Source organism: Arachis ipaensis, chromosome B2, assembly GCF_059453495.1.
Source record: "Arachis ipaensis isolate K30076 ecotype BB chromosome B2, ASM5945349v1, whole genome shotgun sequence".
In the NCBI taxonomy this organism is placed as follows: domain Eukaryota; kingdom Viridiplantae; phylum Streptophyta; class Magnoliopsida; order Fabales; family Fabaceae; genus Arachis; species Arachis ipaensis.
In genome coordinates, this window is record NC_142437.1 from 116,051,930 (window position 1) to 116,073,509 (window position 21,580).

Sequence of the window (21,580 nt, forward strand, 5' to 3'; positions counted from 1 at the left end):
CAATGACCGGTCCGGTATTCATAACCTTGTTTATTTATTTATGGCTTCTTTCTTTGTTCACTAAGAAGAGCTAAAATATTTCAAATACTTGATTATATTGTAGGGTGCATGAGGGACTTCAAATCATGCTATTTCAAGATTTTCAGAAGTTAATGCGAGTCTTGTGTCAAACTCTCTGCCAATTGAGTTAAATATATATAGAGAGAACTCTTGTTAAAAAATTTGTGTCAATATTTTTTTAATGAATATCTTACAGTATTTTATCTAAACTTTATGTCAAATTCCAATTAATCTAATAGGTTGCATTTTTTCTATTGATTAATTTTATTTATTTCTGTTAAAAATAACCAATGGTATGGCGAAAAGTTAAAGTTAATGAATAAGAAATTACAGGGAAGGAATTCAAAGCATAAGCACTTAAATTATCAAAGCAATTAGTGTATAGGGATTCAACTCCGTGTGCCCATTATCACACATTCAATTGAAACAAAAGTGGTACTAATAATGGAGAAAATGCGAACAGATATTGCAAATTGGGAAAGGATATTATTATTTCGATTTTAGATTTTTGCTTTCCCCAATTCTTGCTTCTGTAAAAGTAAGAACACGTTTCAACTTTCAATTTTCTTGTATGCAGAAGTCAAGTCAAAGTCAAGCAGAGAAGTCGTTGGTCCACAGTCCAAATCAAATTGCTTAAATACGAAAAGTTGGGAATTCTTTTTCTTGGTTTAAATTAAATTGAAGGTTAGTCAACAAAAATAAATAAATAAATTGAAGGTCCTATACCACTATAAGTAGGGAATTTAAAAAGGCTAAAAATTTTATCTCTCCCAAATAATTCACTAACAGGTTCAGTCCCTTCTTCTTTATGTGAGTTGGTGAACTTGAGTTACATCTCCTATTCTACCTTGATTCAAAATTTCAAACCAAATTGAAGGACGGATACCATTGCAAATAGGAAACTTAAAATCCTTACAAGACATATCTTCCATGTAACTCACATTCCAGTTCAATTCCCTCTCAAGTAGGAGGCTAGGAGCTTCAACGTGATTGGAAATATTCAACATAGAACTCAATTAAATTAATGGATCTATCTCTTCACAATTTGTAAATAAAGTAAAGTATATTTTTTATGTTAAGATTTGTTAACTTAAATATTAACTTCGTTTAAAATATTAAGAACAAAGTTAAATTCGAATAAAGAACTTAGGATAGTAGCGTGACTATCATCAAGTCAAGTTGCTTCTTATTATATATTATATATTTTTTTAAATGTATTATATTTTTTAACTAATACATATGATCTAAAATATTTAATTAAATATTATTTGTATATTTATTTAATTTTTATTTTTATTTTATATTAATTATTTTTTAAATTGATTATTTTTAAAATTATATAAAATTGTTAAAATAAATATTAAATTAAATAAATATAAAAATATTTAATTAAATGTTTATTATATATATTAATTAAAAAATATAATATATAGTTATGTAATACATTTAAAAAAAAAGAAACAATCTAATCTAGTGGTACCCAAACTTCTCCCCATCTCTCAAATCTCCTATTTTAATCTCATCCCATGCAGAATTTTTAAATAAGCACGAACCCGCATGTTGATGTCATTAGCACACAGTAAATCCCAATTAGTAGCTAAAAAAAAGGTCATGGTAAATTCTAATCAGGCAGCTAGTAAAAAAAAAATAGCACTAAATTCTAATCAGGCAGCTAGTAAAAAAAAAAATAGTTGCTATTGATTAGGTAATATGTCAAACACTAATAATTCGTCATAAATTTAAACTATATTTAAGAATTTTTTTATTAATTAATAAATTATTATATGCATAAGATGATATTTAAACTCTTGACATATAATAATTTAAACAAATTAATAAACTAACTATTAGACTAACTCAAATTTATTATATTACGTGCCTGTTAGTGCTATGTTAATATGTTCTCTGCAGGAAAATAGAGCAGATCTTTTATTTTTTAAATCTAGTACCCAGCCCCAAGCAATGCAAGCTTTTATCACAAAGTATTATTCTAATAAACTATTAGAATAGTTAAATATTTTATAATACTTTGTCACAAACGGTAGTACAGTAGTTTGAGTGGTTGAATTGATTTTTCTTTCTGACAAATTTGGTTATTTTTTCAGTCTCTTTAAAAAATATAAAGCAATCATTTTGTAGTTTTTTTTATTAATTATTATAATTGGCATCTATTTAAATAAAGATGCTAAAAATATTTTTTTATAAAAATTTTTGTATTAAAAATGTATTTTTTTATTTAACCACACTTTAAAAAAAAATACTTTTATAACATATTAAAATCAAACTTTATAATTTATTATCTAATAGTAAAAAAAAAACATCTTCATACAAAAATAATTATAAAATCTTTACGGTAATTTCTATCATTATAATTTTATAGATTCCAAACCTAAACTACTTACTAAATCAAGTTTATTGCGAGGGGTTAAAGAATGTTAATTGACCGAGTCAAGTAACTAATTAATTAATCAACCACTCTGCAATGTAAATGTGATACCAAATCTTAGTCAATCTATTCTAAATTTTTGTATGGATCTAACAAACTTTTTATTTATCCTATTTTTATCAACTACTTTTAGATAAATATGTACGTATAATTATTTTTACGTAAAATTAATAGTTAAAAATTAATAGATAATTTAATAAATTTGACTAAATTATTATCAAATAGTTTTTAACTATTAACTTTGTATAAAAATAATTATATATAAATTTTTATCTTATTTTTAATAAAAAAAAAAAAGCATAAGAACATGTCCAATAGAATTATACTCAATACATATAACATTCTTCATTTTTGTTAGTAACTTGTTATTGCGGGCATCATGCAATGGATTGAATAAAAAGGATGAAGCGTATATAAAAGATAACTATTTGAATGAAAATGTCAAAAATATTTTTATGTACTGTTTCTATGGAACAACCGAGACACTTAATTCGATTGTAAATAAAGTGTAGGATTGGTAAGTTGAGCTGGAAGAAACTTTCAGGGAAAATTTTTTCTTTTTTGGCTTTGCTTTAAAGTATGATTTACCTTCTAACTATGAAGGTGAAAAACTGGAACATTTGAAAGCGCAAATATAGCTTCCTCTAGTTGAATCAAATCTGTTATATTAAAAATTTTATTTTTATTCAATATTTCCTTAGTTGCATTATCATGTCTATACAGAATATCACATGTCAATATGAGATTTAACATATAAACAAATTGTTAATTTGTCAATTGAGTTTGGTCTTAATAGTAAATATTTTGTTTGTTGGGATTACAGTTGAAATCTTTGTATTTGCCACTTGAATTCTTAATTGTTCATAGAGTATGTGCTCGTAGTCGTAGGGGTTTCTATCATTGTAGGTTAATTAAATCACGTTAAGTTTCTATTTTCACATTAATTGTTGTATCGGTAATGAAATCTTATAGTATATTGATATAGTTGCTATAGTTGTATAAATTTTATACTTTTAGACATAGCAATACTACTCAAATTCATGGGTATTCACTCTATCGTTTGTATAGCATAGAGATAGTCATATCATACATATCTGTTTAACCTTGCTTATGCTTTTGATTTGGTGATCGATGACAAAATGCTAAAGGAATCATTCATGCTGGAAAACTATCCGGACGCATATATAATACTTAGCTTGATGTCATGAATACAAGTAAAAGGGCATTAGGTGGAGAGGTGGTTGGATAAAATGTGTAAGTATTTTTTTTCTTATATCAAAATACTGAAAGAGCCTAGCAGCGGAAACGACACAAATGTCCAACACAAGAATAATATGGAAGCACTCACAACACAATGTGGCAGCAACTATAACAAGCAAATATAGCAAGTAAAGCAATAATAAGAACACACTGAGATTTTAACGTGGAAAACCCCCTCAATGTGAGAGGTAAAAATCACGAGTCGTCCAGACCAATGAAATAGCTCCACTATAATCAAATGAGGTACAAGAGCGTCTCAAACAAAGCACAAAAAAGTGCATATAACCAGCCAAAACATCAAAGCACCAAAGCTTTCAAATTAGAAGCAAGAAGATGAAATATACCAAAAAAATAGAGCTGCTGTCGAAGCCAATTTCTCCCTCTGTAGACCTCCAATTAAAATCTTCACCGTTCAGAATGAAGAACACAATGTGAAGAATCTACAGTCCAAATTTCATATTGATCCAACGGTGAAAGAATGAAAAACTGCCATTCCAAGATTGCTACTCTGTGTAAAAATGGGAAACCTAATTTCTCTCTTGCGAAGCCAATTCTCTCACTGCAAATTTCCAATCAACATCTTCACCGACCAGAATAAAGAACAAGATGATAGAAACACACAGTTTAAATTTCAAGCCGATCCAACGGTGAACAACTAAGAAACTTCCATTTGAAATTTACTGCTTTGGACAAAAATGGGAATTCTGTTTTTCCCCTTCTCTTTCTCTCTTTGGTGGCTACTCTCTTTCTCTCAAATGACCTCCAAAATCTGAATTAGGGTTGTGACACTAGGGTGCAAGAATACACCCCCAAAATGTTGGGCTTGGGCCTCACAAAGAAGAGAAAAAAGCCCAACAAATCTCCCCCTTCTCGACTAGGTGGAGGCTCTCGCCATTCCGGCGATCAAACAACATATTTCAAACTTTTCTCTTGACAATGCTTTTGTCATCATATCAGCACCATTGTCATCAGTGTGAACTTTCTCAAGTTCTAAAAACTTTGAATCTAACACATCCCGTATCCAGTGATACCTAACATCAATATATTTAGATCTTGGATGAAAAGTAGAATTCTTGGCAAGATGAATAGCACTTTGGCTATCACACAACAACACATAACGGTCTTGCTTGAAACCAAGTGCTGCAAGAAACTTCTTCATCCACAACAACTCTTTACATGCTTCAGTTGCTGCAATAAACTCTGCCTCTGTGGTAGAAAGTGCAACACACTTTTGTAGCCTTGACTGCCATGAAATAGCTCCCCCTGCAAACTTGACCAAATAACTTGAAGTAGACTTTCGAGAATCAATATCTCCTGCCATGTCTGCATCAGTAAAGCCAACTAGCAAAGGTTTCTCACCACCAAAACTCAAACTCAAGTTATTTGTACCTTTGAGATATCTCATAATCCATTTAACAGCATTCCAATGTTCTTTACCTGGATTAGAGAGAAAACGACTCACAGTACCAACCGCATGAGCAATGTCTGGTCTAGTACATACCATAGCATACATCAAGCTTCCAACAGCTGAGGCATAAGGAATTTCATCCATTGCTTGTTTCTCCTCATCAGTGGTTGGACACTGCTTGGTACTCAACTTAAAATGAGAAGCAAAAGAACTAGCAACACATTTGGCATCATTCATGCCAAACCTTTGAAGCACCTTCTTTATGTACTTCTCTTGTGACAAATAAAGCTTCTTGGAATCTCTATAACGAGTAATAGTCATGCCCAAAATTTGTTTGGCAGGACCCAAGTCCTTCATAGCAAAGAACTTGCTCAATTGTTTCTTCAACTCATTAATCCTCAAAGCATTCTTGCCCACAATCAAAATATCATCCACATAAAGCAAAAGAATGATAAAATCATCATCAGAAAATTTTTGCACAAATACACAATGATCTGAAGTTGACTTACGGTAACCATGCTTCCCCATAACAGATTCAAACTTCTTGTACCACTGTCTTAGAGCTTGCATAAAGACTCTTCTTAAGCTTGCACACAAAATCTTCCTTTCCTTTAACAACAAAGCCCTCCGGTTGCTCCATGTAGACCTCCTTATCTAAATCACCATGAAGAAAAGCTGTCTTCACATCCATTTGCTCAATCTCCAAATCAAGAGACGCTGCTAATCCAAGCACAGCACGAATGGATGACATCCTCACAACAGGAGAAAAGATCTCCTCATAATCAACACCTTTTCTCTGGCTAAAACCTCTAACAACCAATCTAGCCTTATACCGAGGCTTAGAATTGTGTTCTTCATTCTTGATTCTGAATACCCATTTGTTCTTCAAAACTCGCATACCCTTCGGTAGCTTCACCAACTCATAGGTATCATTCTCAAGCAAGGACTTCATTTCTTCTTGCATAGCTTCAAGCCATTGAGTTTTGCTTTCATCTTCAACAGCCTCTCCAAAGCATTCAGGTTCTCCCCCATCAGTCAACAAAACAAACTCATGTGGAGAATACCTTGATGAAGGCTTCCGCTCTCTTGTAGACCTTCTGAGTGCATTTGCAGGAATTTCCAAAGCTGGTTCTTCATCTTGATCATCATCACCAACTTCATCAAGTATCGGATCAATTGTTCCATCTTCACCTGCACTTGTATCATGCTCATTATTTTAAACTTCAACTCTACCATCTTCTACCATAGGCATAGAGGGAGTTATATCCAAGTCAGAAAAATCATCACTAGACTGAACCATTGGCTTCTCCGCATTATCAATATCCTTCAATGTTTGGTCTTCAACAAAGACAACATCTCTACTCCAAATCACCTTCTTGCTAACAGGATCATAAAACCTGTAACCAAACTCATCCATGCCATAGCCAATAAAAATACACTGCCTAGTCTTTATATCAAGCTTAGATCTCTCATCTTTAGGAATATGAACAAAAGCTTTACATCCAAAGACTCTTAAATGATCATAAGAAACATCTTTACCTGACCATACCTTCTCTGGCACTTCAAACTGCAAGGGAACACATGGTGTCCGGTTCAAGACATGAACAACAGTGCTCAAAGCTTCACCCCAAAAGGATTTTGCCAATCCAGACTATGACAATAAGCACCTAACTCTTTCAACCAATGTTCTGTTCATCCTTTCAGCCAAGCCATTCAACTGAGGAGTCTTCGGAGGAATCTTCTGATGTCTTATACCATGCTCTTTACAATAAGCATCAAATGGACCTGAGTACTCACCACCATTGTCAGTACGAATGCATTTCAACTTCTTCCCAGTTTCTCTTTCAACAGAAGCTTGAAATTGCTTGAACACATTCAAAACTTGATCTTTGGTCTTTAAAGAGTAAACCCATAATTTCCTAGAATGATCATCAATAAAGGTTACAAAATAGATAGACCCTCCAAGTGTTCTTGTCTTCATCGGCCCACATACACCAGAATGCACCAAGTCAAGTATCTCTGACTTCCTTGAAGGTGGGTGGCTCTTGAAAGAAACCCTGTTCTGTTTCCTAGCAAAGCAATGGTTGCACTTTTGCAAAGCAACCTTACAACCAGATAAAAGATTTCTCTTGGATAACATATTCATGCCCTTCTCACTCATATGACATAATCTCTTATGCCATAAATCAGTTTCATCAACAAACTCAGCAGCATTAACAACATCTTTCACAATCTTTGCTTGAGTTAAATAAAGAGTAGAGTGTCGAGTACCTCTAGCAACAACCATGGAACCCTTGGTGAGCTTCCAACTATCACGAGAGAATGCACTATCAAAGTCTTCATCACACAACTTACCAACAGAAAGTAAGTTCAACCGAATATCTGGAACATGCTTCACACGCTTCAAAGTCAACTTGGTACCGTTGGAGGTTTCCAAGCAAACCTGTCCAACACCGGCACATTTTGCAACACCTTGATGAGCCATTTTTACATCACCAAAATCACCAGGAATATAAGACGTAAACAAATCCCTCCTAGATATAACATGAATAGAAGCACCGCTATCAAACACCCAACTAGTGCTATTATCAACAAGGTTAACAGATTCAAACTCCTCAACAACAAGAAAATCATCATGAGTTACATTAACCTTGTCTTCCTTGCTACCATCATCTTTATTTGTGCTCTTGTCTTTACTTGCCTTGGTTTTCTCCTTCTTTAACTGCCAACAAAATTTCTTCATATGTCCCTTTTGACCACAATGATGACACTCAATATTCTTATACTTTCCTCGAGACTTGCTTCTGCTTTGATCTCTACCTTTAGGACCTCAACTTTTGCTTCTCCCCCTAGACTCAGAAACAAGAACATCTGAATGTGTAGTCGATGTACCTTGTGACTTTCTTCTCATCTCTTCATTCAAAACACTGCTCTTGGCAAGATCCATAGAGATTACACCATCAGGAGCAGAATTGGACAATGACATTCTGAGAATTTCCCACGAGTCTGGTAAGGAGCCAAGAAGTAACAATCCTTGAACCTCTTCATCAAACTTGATACCGATGGAAGATAATTGATTCATAATTCCTTGGAAATTATTCAAGTGATCTGTCATTGATGTCCCATCTGTATACTTCAAAGCCAACAATTGCTTGATCAAAAAACATCTTATTATTCCCAGTTTTTCGAGCATACAACTGTTCAAGCTTAATCCAAAGAGTCTGAGCATGTGTCTCTCCAATAATATGGTTCAACACATTATCGTCAACCCACTGCCTAATATATCCACAGACTTGTCTATGCAACAAAGTCCAATCATCATCAGATTTATCATTAGGCTTCTCTGTACCAAAAACTGGTTGATGAAAATTCTTGACATAAAGCAAATCTTTCATTTTTGACTTCCACAAATCATAATTAGGACCATTAAGAGTGATTATCCTATTAGTATTAGTATTAGCTTCCATTGTTCACAGATTCACAAGCCCAGAAAAATACCAACAAGCTCTGATGCAAGTATGAAAGAGCCTAGCAGCGAAAACGACACAAATGTCCAACACAAGAACAATATGGAAGCACTCACAACACAATATGGCAGCAACTATAACAAGCAAATATAGCAAGTTAAGCAATAATAAGAACACACCGAGATTTTAACGTGGAAAACCCCCTCAATGTGAGAGGTAAAAATCACGAGTCGTCCAGACCAATGAAATAGTTCCACTATAATCAAATGAGGTACAAGAGCGTTTCAAACAAAGCACAAAAAAGTGCATATAACCAGCCAAAACATCAAAGCACCAAAGCTTTCTTAGTTGTAATTGCTACGACCTCTACCTCTGAAACTTTCTCTACCTCTATTTTGAACATTGAAACTACGATCTCGTCCTTCTTGTGTATGACTTAATTCTGCATTATTGTTTAAATTCACTTGGCTTTTCCGGGTTTTCTCTGTTGATTTTTTTTTTACTTTTTCAATATCCTGCTGATGTGGCTTTCCATAGTTCCTTGTAACTCTGCAATTGTCGTGGTATTCATATCGTGTGACTCTAGTATCGTAGTCATCACATGGTCATACTTCATTGGCATGGTGCGAAGAATTTTCTCTCCCACTTTACTATCGGACATATCTTCTCCATAGACTCTCATCTTATTGAACAAATCTACACTACGAGTAAAATATTGCTCAACAGTTTCTAAGCTAGACATCTCGTACCTTTCATTTTCTCTTTGTAAAGACTGTAACTTTGCTTTCTGGGTTTTATCTACGACTTTGTATGACAGTTTCAACATGTTCTATGCCTCTTTTGCACTTTTGGCATTTTCTATTTTGTTAAACACCCCATAATCTACTCCTTGATGAATTTGAGATAGCGCCAATTAATCTCTCTTATGTTGGGAATCATATGCTCTTTCTTGCAAACCCGATTCAATAAAATTTTACAGATTTTGAGTTTTTAAATGGGTAGACATCAAAATCTCTCAATAACTATAATCGAGGTTCCCATTTAATTTGGGACCAAAACATACAATATTAAAAGTGTTTGTCATACCGATTCGAATAAACAACTATGTGAGAACTCTTATACACCTCACAAATTCTTAAACATCATGTACTGAATTAACCAATTCTGATACCAAATGTAAGTATAATACCAACAATTTATTTGTTTTAAGATTACTCACTCATACAGATAACATTATCATATTTTTCATCTTTCTAATTCACTACTACTCATAAAATAAAAAAATAAAAAAAAAATTCTCAATTCTCATAACATATTTTCATTTTATAGAATATAAAATACATAAGACATATGTACTTTTATATAGACAATTTTTAATACTAAAATAATAATTTTAAACAACTAATTGTATATATTGGCGATGATTGATGAAGTTTGTAGAGCTTGCTTTGATTTTTTAAAGTGTTAATGTCTTCTAATAACTGAGATATAATTTATATTAGAAAACAATGTGTCTCGTTCAGCTTACATACTTTAGTTTTGTCATCATTTAATAACTAAATACCTTAATTAATAAAAACTCTTGAGCATTCTTAATAATTCTTTAAATTTTTAACACAATTAACTTTTAATAAATAGATAATTATGATATTAAACTAAAATTTTGGAAGAAACATGGACTTGACTTCCCTGTCTTTCTTCTTATTATTATAAGGAAAAGTCTAGACACGGTGATTAGCCATGGAAAAAACTATGGCTAAAATCAAGAAAAACCATGGCGATGAAGCGTTAGCAACGAATGGGTATCCGTGGCTAACAAGGGCGATGCATTTTCAATTAGCCACGATTTTTGGCTTGTTAGTCACGGTTTTGTGACTCGTGGAGACATTTGAATAGCCACGGTTTTTACTATTTTGGCCACACTCTAAACCGTGGCTAAATGATAACAATGTAACTAACAAATATAATTTTGCCACAATTTTATCCGTGGTTAATATTGGCAGGCTGGGCTTTTTGGCCACAATTTTGTCCGTGACTAATGTTGCTGGGTTATTTAGCCACGGTTTTTTCCGTGGCTAATCATGAAAGATATATATATATATATATATATATATATATATATATATATATATATATATATATATATATATATAATAAAGATGCTACTTAGTACAAAATTATATCATACAAAATTAAAAAAATTAACCATATCCACATAAGTGGTATTCTTAGAAATAAAAATATGAAATTTAAGTAATAATGTTGAAAAGTAAATATCCTGAACTAAATGAGTTTAAACTATTACAAAATCAAGTATCAGAATGCATCATTATTAAATCTCTAACGTCTTCATTGGAATACCTGCAAAAACATTCAAATAAGATTGTGTTATCTCTTAATTCATGAAAAAAATGTCCCAAGACATTATTTAAATTAATAGTTTAATGTAGTTAAAAAAAAGTAAGAATGCATATCCAATAAGGCTGAATTTTCATTTTCACAACATAAAACATCTCATTAAACTCATCGTCAATCAATATATATTGCTAGACTTATATCCTGTTAAACAACTTTCAATTCAATTATTTCATGTAAGTAAGTAGGATATCGGATTGCAATCAAAACCATTTGAGACAAAGAATTTAAAAGTAAAAATAGAAATGTGTTAGCAATTACCAAGATCAATATTTTAAAGTAGAAAGTTGAACTTACCAAGTAACTATCGAGCATGCGGACCTCCCAAGTAAGTGTTCCTTGTTCCATAGCAATATGCATCCATTACTCTAAGTTACCAATATTCACATATTCATCCATTAGTAGCTTAAACATTGAAACAAACACTAAAAATGATTTGCTTTGCTAAAACTAAGTATCTGTTAACTCCCTCCAAGCAGGCACACAAGATGTTTATGTCTAACATAACCTATAGCCTCCACTTCAATTATGAATTCTTTCTTCTTGTTCTCTATTAAATAATTTTAAATTTCAATCACACAACAACAACTACGCTTTAATAATTGAAAGAATCATCGTCAACAAATAGTCTCAGCTACTGTCTAGTGCTATAATAAAAGAAAGGTTGAAAGAAGCAAATCAAATAAAGTATCCTTATTGTCACCTCATTTCTATTGATCAATCTGCCCTGTAAACACATAAACTGCTTCTTACCATTCTTGGAGCTTCCTTCTTCCTCATACATGGAACTAAAATCTCTCTCATGGAGATAGTTTGAACTACATTGACTAACATTATTATGATCACAAAATAACACTCATGCAAAAAGAAATATTCACAAAGATTAGGCTCTTAAAAAAGTTGAGTATACAGAAAATTACATGTTTGAAGAATGGATGCTACCATAGTGATCTAAATGGTGGAACTTCTTCTGAAGTGGTTTAGAATATACAGAACTAGATGCATAAAGTCAGACTCAAGAGTAAAAAACACAAGAAATGCCAAGAAATGTAAACAATAACTCTTGTTTGCTACCTTACTATGGCTATGGCCATTACCAAAATAATGTTGATTTTAGGAATTTTACCATATAAAAGAGAACTAAGGTTAGTTAGGAATGTAATTAATCACATTAATACATACTACTAAGTAACTAGTTATATTTATACATTTAAATTATACTTTATACCAGTAGTTCATTCTCTATGCCTACAAAAGGATAAAAGAATAAAACATGCAAATCCAAGTCAACGCACTCATCTCTACCAACAACAGGACAAGAAGATAAAACTTAAATCGACCAGACAGTGTGTTAGAGAGGTAAGATTTAGAGCACTACCTCCAGAGAGAGTGACGGTGAGGGAGGTGTAATGGAGCAATTTAGGGTTCCTTAAGTCTTCTTCGCGATTCGGGTTTGCCGGTAGAATCGGATTGATTTTGCTTGCTTCTTCGACGACTCGAACTGACGGCATTCGAACTGCAAATCCTGGTCCCTTACTCTTCCACAAAATGTCTAGTGCAATGGTACTCAGAACCTAAAAAGGAACGGATTAAGCGAAACAGATTTGCTTTGAAGGTTAGTTGGCTTGATATGAGTGTAAGAACTAAGAAATTACGGATTTGGAGAAACTGAAGAGAATCTTATTAGCGAAAGGGTTGGCTGTATGTTATCAAACTTGAATCAATTGCAGGAGATAACAAATAGGGGATTTGGAGAAAAAGAAAAGTGTGAGGGAGTTATCCTGAAAACTGGGTGAGTGGACTAAATAAAAGTTGCATTTAACATTACCGCTAAAAATTTCATTTATCTTATTATAAATATTAATTTGAATTTTGTTTAGTGAAGTAACTATCATTTTTAATTTAGAGTAAAATTTAACTTTAATAAAAAATATTAAATTATAAATTTTATAACTTTAAACTATATTTCAAAAATTTTACATACTAATTAAAATTTAGAATTTTGACTTGTTGGATTTAAAACAATAGTATCAGGAAAAATTAAAATACATAAACTTAAAATTTAAGAATTTGATACCTTTAGATTAAAAAAGAATAAAAACTTTGTACATAGTTAGAAAATGAACTTTCATAAAATTAATTTTATTTTATTTTTCTATTAAATATAATAAAATGATAATAAATAGATAGAATAATAAAATGTAAGTATAAAACTAATATTCTGAATTTTAAGAGTTAGGACTTTGTTCATTAATATTGTCGTAAATTAATAGTGAGTAATTAAATTAGTTATTATTCCAATCAATCATAGTTAGTATTTTTTTATTTTCTAGAATTAGCTAGAGTTATTTTGTTAAAAATAAATATGTGCTTTTTTGTACTTTTTTGGTACTTTTTTTATAATTTTAACATTTATTTTCAATTAAATCATTTTATTCTATCACTAAAGTCTCTAAATTAATGCATACTATAGAATTGGGTACTGAAACTGCATTTGGCCAGAATGAGTACGAATAAAAAAATTTGACAACTACAAAATATAAATAGTAAAATTGTATGTATATGAATTAGTCTCTTTGATTACATTACAATTTGATTTTTATAAAATAATGAACAACATAACTACACTAAAAAATTACTGTTAAATCAAGAAGTGAAAATTAACCAAATTAGCGCAGAACTAGTAGTAAGTAAAAAAAAAAAAACAAGATTTGGAGATATGGCAAAGTATAGGAATCATAGCAAATGAGAAAATTGCACATCATTAAAACAACGTCTAAAATCAAACTATTAATCAAACTATCAGACATCTCGCTCGCCTTAAGTGCGTTTCCAAACTGTGGTACTCTCTAATTTCTGATCCTGACTCTGTGGAATTGCATTTTCACCACTCTCCTGCCACCAACGCATGCTTCTTCATAGAAAATGACGTTATGGCTTACTTTGTTTACTTAGACGACAATGATACTTCACAAAAAGTGGTGTCTCCTCTTTTCAGGGAGAAACTACCTTCTCATTTGAATATGTTTTAAAAGGATAAGTACTCTTATAAATAGTTTCGCTTGCACTCTCTATCTTTCTATTTTGATATAAAGATGAAGTTTTTTTTTTCTTTACTTATTCATTATGTTGTCTTATGTTAATTTAGTTTCAAATTTTATCATGTCAAAATCTAATGAACCCAATCCAAAACTTTTTAAATATGGATTTTTTTTTAGATAATACGTTTCTTTTTTTAGTATATATGTCCATCAAAACGATATGGGAGTACACGGGAGTACATGTATAAATAAAAAAGGAGATTTATGAGTAGAATTAGATATAAATTAATGTTTAAAACTGGAATGTTAAATATGCCTTTCTTAATAATAGAGATAATTTTATATTTGATTTTTCTTCCAATTTTTTTCTTGGCCATTTAAGATTAGGCGCCCACTTAAATGAAGTCATTAAAAATGACTTCTCCTGAAGTCGTTCTTGTGATTGAAACAAGTTCGTTCTTGTGATTGAAACAAGTGTCTCACGTGATTTACTTTTAATTTGGTCGGATTTTATTAAATTGTATTGAACCAAACCACTATATGATTCAAATTTAAAAATACTAATATATTTTTTGGTTAATATTTTAATTAATAATTTTACTTAATTTTTTCTCCTTCAATAATAAAAATAAAAAACTAAAAAGTAAGTATATCTAAATATAAATAAATTATAATAAAATAAATCATAGCTTTGTAATTATTTGTATAATGTACCTTTTATTTTATAATAATAATGTTTGAAAAACAAAAAAAATAGTTAAAATAACTCAAATTTATTTTATTTAATATTTATTAATTTTTTTTTTTACCAAAGATAGGAGACTCGAACCCGCAACCTCTTAATTGAGTATGGGGAGACTATGCCATTTGAGCTATTACTCATTGGCTTAATATTTATTAATTATTGTTATAATTAATAAATATTAAATTTGGTAAAGTTAAAATTTTTAATTAAAATTTTTTTTTGGTAAAGTTATAATAAATTAAATTTTTAATGATTTGTTGAGTATTTATTAAAATAAAAATTTAAAATTTTTATTAAATTTACTTAAATTTAGAGTGTCATTTGATTTGAAAATTTGTTTGTATATATAAATAAATGATAATTAGTGATATGGTCATATAAAAATTTGAACATATTTAATTTGAAATTCATAATCATGACAACAAAAAAAAGTGTTAATTAGTTTTTAATATCAAATTTAGAGTATGATTTGATGTAATCATATGAAGTTCTCTTTTGCACTTCTAATTAAGTGTGAATTAATGATTTCAATCAAAATTAAAGCATTACTATATATGAAATTCACTTTTACACTGAAAATTAATATTAATTAAAAGTTGAGATTTAATATAAAACATAATTTAATGTTAAGTTCACTGTTAAATCTCTAATTAAGTGTAAATTAGTGATTTAGAATAAATTTAGAGCACCATTTTATGTAAATTAATGATTAAGATAAAATTTAAAAAATAATTTTGATATGAAATATATCACTTCATATATGATTATTTGTAATCCTAAAACTAAAAGTTAATTTGTTCTTGAGATGACATTTAGAATATTTGATTGTTGTCATAAATTGATTTATTATTAATAAAAATAATTAAAATTAAATTTAATTGTCGTTATAAACCGATTTATTTTTATATCGGTTTAACTAGATTCATTTAACATATTGAACCAAAATAAAAAAATTATGCTACACCAACTTTAATTTCTTGTCCATCATGAATGACACATGTCCATAAAATTTTCAATCCCAAAATAATATCCAATGGTGCAGCTTTGAAATTCAGCGGAAGTCATTTTTGATGACTTCATTAGAGTGGCCCCCGAAAGATTATATGGATCAAGAGCATGGAGCTATGATTGTTATATCTAGTTTAAGGGCTCCATATTACGATGAAAAAGTCAAGCAAGTTATTTTGGTGTTGAAGAGCTGGAGATGAGGTGATAAATGTTGAAATGTTCGAAAAGAATAATATTTTGGACTACACTGTTATGTGTTTAATATACATTTTATTGGCTTGTTTAATTTAACATGCGTTTTATCTTCACCTTTCTTCCATAGAGAGCGACTAACCAAATTTTGGGAGGTGAACCTAAAGTACAGGTCCTATTCATGTATTAAGTGCTCAATGAATACATTTTTGCTTGTTTTGTTTATTTGTTTTGCATGTTCTTTCATTTCACTTTGAAACTTATGCTAGTGTCCAGAAAAAGGTTAACCATATAGGAAAGAAGATCATGCTTTAAATTCACACTGTTTAATACTTTGTCCAAAGTACAACATAGAGAAATCCTTTGAAACATAGGGCTATTTTATATATTTTAGAGTTTAGATTGATTAAGAGTAAACAATTTTGATGACCTAATACTTTACTCGATGCAGCAAAAGGTAGAGAAAAAACTTGTAGCAAGATAAGAAAAAAAAAAACAACCACATCTACCGCCACTACAAAATCACTTAACTGCCAGAAATTTCAATATGAACAACTATAGTTCTTCTCAAATGCACTTATTTTGGCTGATAATTTTGCCTGCATCTCTCAGAAACCTAGACATAGGAGTATCTTATTTTTGGCTACTTCAGTAGTTTTTTATTTGGTTGTATAAGTCTAACACTAGTCAGTAGTCATTGTATGGTATTGTATGCTATGTCAATAACTTAATACTACAATTAAGAATAAAAATTCAATCTGGTCTTTGTCTATAATTATTCTCAATTTTTTTATTTTAGGACAATGCAATCCTTCTATTAAAATATTGATTAAATTAAATAGTAACAAAAATTAGTTTTGTACAAATTTTACTTGTAATTTGTGGGAGTTTTAGAATATCTATTTGAAATCATCTTTACTTTATCTATGAACCTTTTGTTGTTGTCAAATACAGTGCAGTATCTACGATATGTTATCATTTTATATCCTTCTCAGACAACTGTCTCATACTCAGTAAATTATAATCAAGTTCAGGAGCATAGAAAACAACAAAAATATAACTCAAAAAATTATTCTTCAATCTAATTAGTATTTGTCTTTTTAATTCAATAGAGATCTTTGTACTATTACATACCAAATTTCAATAATAGTTTAACTAAATCATCTAATAATGGTGATCTCATTTATTATTATAAATACTAAATTAAATAAGTCATTATTACTTTTGATTTGGAACTAAATGAGAATAAAATCAGATATTATCTTTTGTTTCTTAGATAGTTATCTTCTAGATTTTAGATATATTATCATTTAGACTTTAGATACTATTTTATTTGGGCTTTAGGGTCTAATGGGTGCCATGCTCAAATATAAATAGGCCTTTAGGGTTTCGGTTTCCAATATACCAAAGGCCGCCTTTGTCGCTCTTTCCCCATCAAAAGAGTAACAATTCAGCCACCTAGAAATACATAAGGTTTTGGTTGAGAAAGATCGAAAGTACCACAAAATTCAAATCCTTCTATCAATTTCTGACTCTTATGAGTAAAGGTACGCTTCTGCATTATAATATATTTTGGTGATTCAATATAGATGATCTGGGTCAATTGAAATAATTTATTCCAACAAGGATACCTAAATAAAATTGTCAATTTTTATATATTTTCTACTATATTAATTTTTTGATGTAATAAATTTCTTTAGGCTGTAGATTTTTAATTCAATTCTTTTATTGATTTTTTTGTGTGTGTTAAAAGTGTGGGATGAGAATTCAAATACACCCTTAGTATTGTGTATTTAGAATTTAAATATCTACATATAAAATATAAAAATTTAACTGTCTTAAGTATAGGCTTTTAACTTTTATAACTTTTGAATTGTTACAAATTCTGCATTGTAAACTATGTTGTAGATATTAATATTAGTCTTGTATCTCTTATTATTTCTCCTGTTTTTTCTAGGTCTCTATCTAAGTATTATAATAAAAAGACTACTTAATTTATTTATTCCTATATTTTTTTATTTAGCTGTTTAATAACTGAAAATAAAGTAATGAATGTGAGAATAAAATTGGCTATACAAAACTAAATAAAAATGTGAGAATAAAAAAGTTTAATTTAGAGTAATATGTTGTTGAACTAAATAGGAAACTGAATTAATTTTTATTGAGATCTTTAGTTGAAATCTTTTAAGTTAAAATTCTTAGAAAAATTAAACTTTCTATTTTCTTCCCCTTGAGTGTGGGGCGAACATATCTTTCTTACATATCTTGGGATATATGACCTTTTTGGTAGGAGAATTTTATATGATTCTTTTAATTTACTCAATTATTTTGTTGGCTAGCTTAAGATATAGGATTCAAATCAATCAATAGCATGAAAAAAAAGTTGCATATTCTGATGCAACAGTCAGACATTTTATTTGTGGGTTTAAGGAGTGAAATCCCATAATGGTCCCTCAGATTGAACCCGTGCATCAATGTTACCCCTAACTTTCGAAATACTCTAATTGCACCCTTCAGATTGAGCTCCGTGCGAAATCCTGGTCCCTCTACCCAAATCCGGCGTGACTCAGCAGACGGAGCACTGAGCTGGCTACTTATGGTCCACGTAGGCGGCCTTAAACGACGCCGTTTTGCCTGGATGGTGTTAATGAATCAGGATGACGTCGTTTTGCCTTGGAGGGGAATTGAAAGGTTGCTTGGGGAGAGGGTTGATCATTCGTTAGTCTTTCTCCTACTTCTCTTCAGACATTTCTTCTCTCTGTCGTCCAGAGAATGCTGTGTCGTCCAGAGAATGCTGTGACATTAGGGCACGTTCTGGTTAGTGCTTGACTGAGTTCATTGCCAGGAGAAGGAAGGACGCCACAGGTACGAAGTTGTTGAAGTAGAGGGTATTGTCATTGTCAGCTACAACAAGGTTAGTAATACAATGTGTAGTTGAAGTTTAAATTTTTTTTTTTTTTGGGTTTTCACTGATGGCTCTTCACGTGGTGTGTTGATTGAGGGAGAGTTCATCTTCGTTTGGTGTTTTGTTTAGATTTCTATGTTGTTAGGTTTTTTGTGGTTATGTTGTTAGGAAGGGATTTGGGTTGCTCTATTTTTTTCTTCCTCAAAGAAGGGTTGCATGTGTTTAATTTGTTTGTTTACTTATCTGGCAGATGGATGAAGTACTGGACATTATGTTTCATCATGGAGGAAGTTTTGAAAAGGGTATGGATGGAAAGATTGGTTACTATCCAGACAACAGAAACTGCCTAGGTGATGTTGAGGTGGATAGGCTGGATGTATTTTACCTGAGAAACTATTATAAGGAGCTAGATTGTGACAGAATGAAGGAAGTCTGGTGGCTTGTACCTGGAAAGAGCATAGGGGAGGGATTGAGGAAGTTAAATAGTGATGCAGACCTAAGAGAGATGTGTGAGATGGGTTCACAGAATGCAGGTCTTGTTGATATCTACATTGAACATGAGGTTTCGTCACCTGAACTGATAGAAGGGAAGGAGGTTATGGTATACATTGATGATCAAGTAAGGGACCTTGGGACGCAAGCTAAGGAAAATATTGCAGCTGCCCCACACAATGGTGCTAGGCCAAATCATGAAAAGAATCCTACTGCTAATGTGAGTCGACCTAGGGAGGATGGGGTAAAAGCATCTGTTAAGGTGCCGACTGAACAAAAACTTAAAAAGAAGGCCAAGAACACCCCGAAACCAAGTCAAACAAAAGTTCATAGGAGGTATTGCATGAGGTCTGCCACTGGGATAGGAGGCACAAAGACTCAGAAAAGGGGGCAGGGTAGCAAGATCCCAGTGATGTTGATGTCCTCTGATGAGGAGTCCTCTAATTCTGATGATAGTTCAGAAGATGAGCCCTATAAACCAGTACAGAAAGACAGCTCATCTGATTCATGTGCTGCGGACCCTGTTCCTTCACGTAAGGTAAAGGGTAAGAAGAAAACAAGTAATAAGAGTGATTCACAGGATAAGGGTAAGGGAAAGAATAAGATGAAGGAGAAGATTTGTGTTGATGACGATGCTTATGTGGAGGGTAATTCTGATGTTGAAGTGGATTTTGGGAAAGTTGGAACTGATAAGAATGATGATTATGATGCATACGATTATGGGACTGATTCTGATGGTGCCAACTCTTGGCATTCATTGGAGATGAAAATCCCACCCAACTCTGAAGACGAATTAGAAGAGGAGACCAAGTCTGATGAGGTGTTTCCAGTTTTTAGAGAGGGGGCTAGGTTCGGGGAGCTTCACTTAGAGGTTGGAATGCAGTTTAATACGAAGTGGGATTTTAAAAAGGCTGTTAGGGAGCACACCATCCAGGAGAGAAGGCATATTCGATTCAATAAAAATGATATGAAGAGGCTTAGGGCAGTTTGCAAGGTGAAGGAATGCAGTTGGGTTATCTTTGCTTCCAAGGACCGAGACGATACTTGCTGGCAAGTGAAGACTTTCAGAGATGATCATAGCTGTGCAAGGGAGGATAAAAACAGAGCAGCCAATCGTAACTGGGTTGCTAGTAAGCTGGTGAAGAAAGTTAGAAAGTATCCCAACTTCAGGCATTGTGATGCAAACACCATCTTCAAGACCAAGTATGATCTGTCATTGAATAGGAACTCGATCTCAAGGGTACTGTCTGATGCTAGAAACCTTGTATATGGTGATGAAAAGGCACAATATGAAATGGTGAGGGACTATGGGGAGACACTGCTGAAGACCAACTCGGGTTCAACTGTCCAAATTTGCACCATCCCACAGCCAAACGGTGATGTCATATTTGAGAAAATGTATGTGTGTTTAAGTGGCTGCAAGAATAGATTTAAGGCAGGATGTCGTCCACTCATTGGACTTGATGGTGCTTTCCTGAAAACTGTCTTTGGAGGGCAGATTCTATCAGCTATTGGGCAGGATGCAAACCACCACATATATGTCATTGCTTGGGCAATTGTGGAAGTTGAAAATACTGCCAACTGAAAATGGTTCTTGGAACTATTGCACGCAGATTTGGGAGATTACAAGACACATGGTTGGTGTTTCATATCTGATATGCAAAACGTACATGGCTGCTAATCCCTTCTGATATAGTTTCCAGTTTGGTTGCTTCACTGTGTTATAATATCCTGGATCTGTAAGAGACTTGCTGATATGTGAGTAGGACTACTGTAGATGCACGATAGTAAAAGTTAGGGACAATTATGGTGCCTTTAATAGAAACTCAGGGACTATTATGGTGAAAATATTAAAAGCCAGGGTCTATTATGGTGAAAATTAAAAAAGTCAGGCTCTAATTCGGTGAGCATATAACTGTGTATTCTACAAACTTCTCTCTGTTGTATCTGTGTTAATTATTATTTGCATCCACTCTGTGTTGCAGGGACTCATAAATATTGTACAGGAGGTGATGCCCAATGTGCATCACCGTTTCTGTGTATGGCATTTGTGGAAGAATTTCAACAAGCAATGGAAAGATCTGGAGCTAAGAGGGTTGCTGTGGGATTGTGCACGAGCCACAACCTTTGAGGAATTCAGG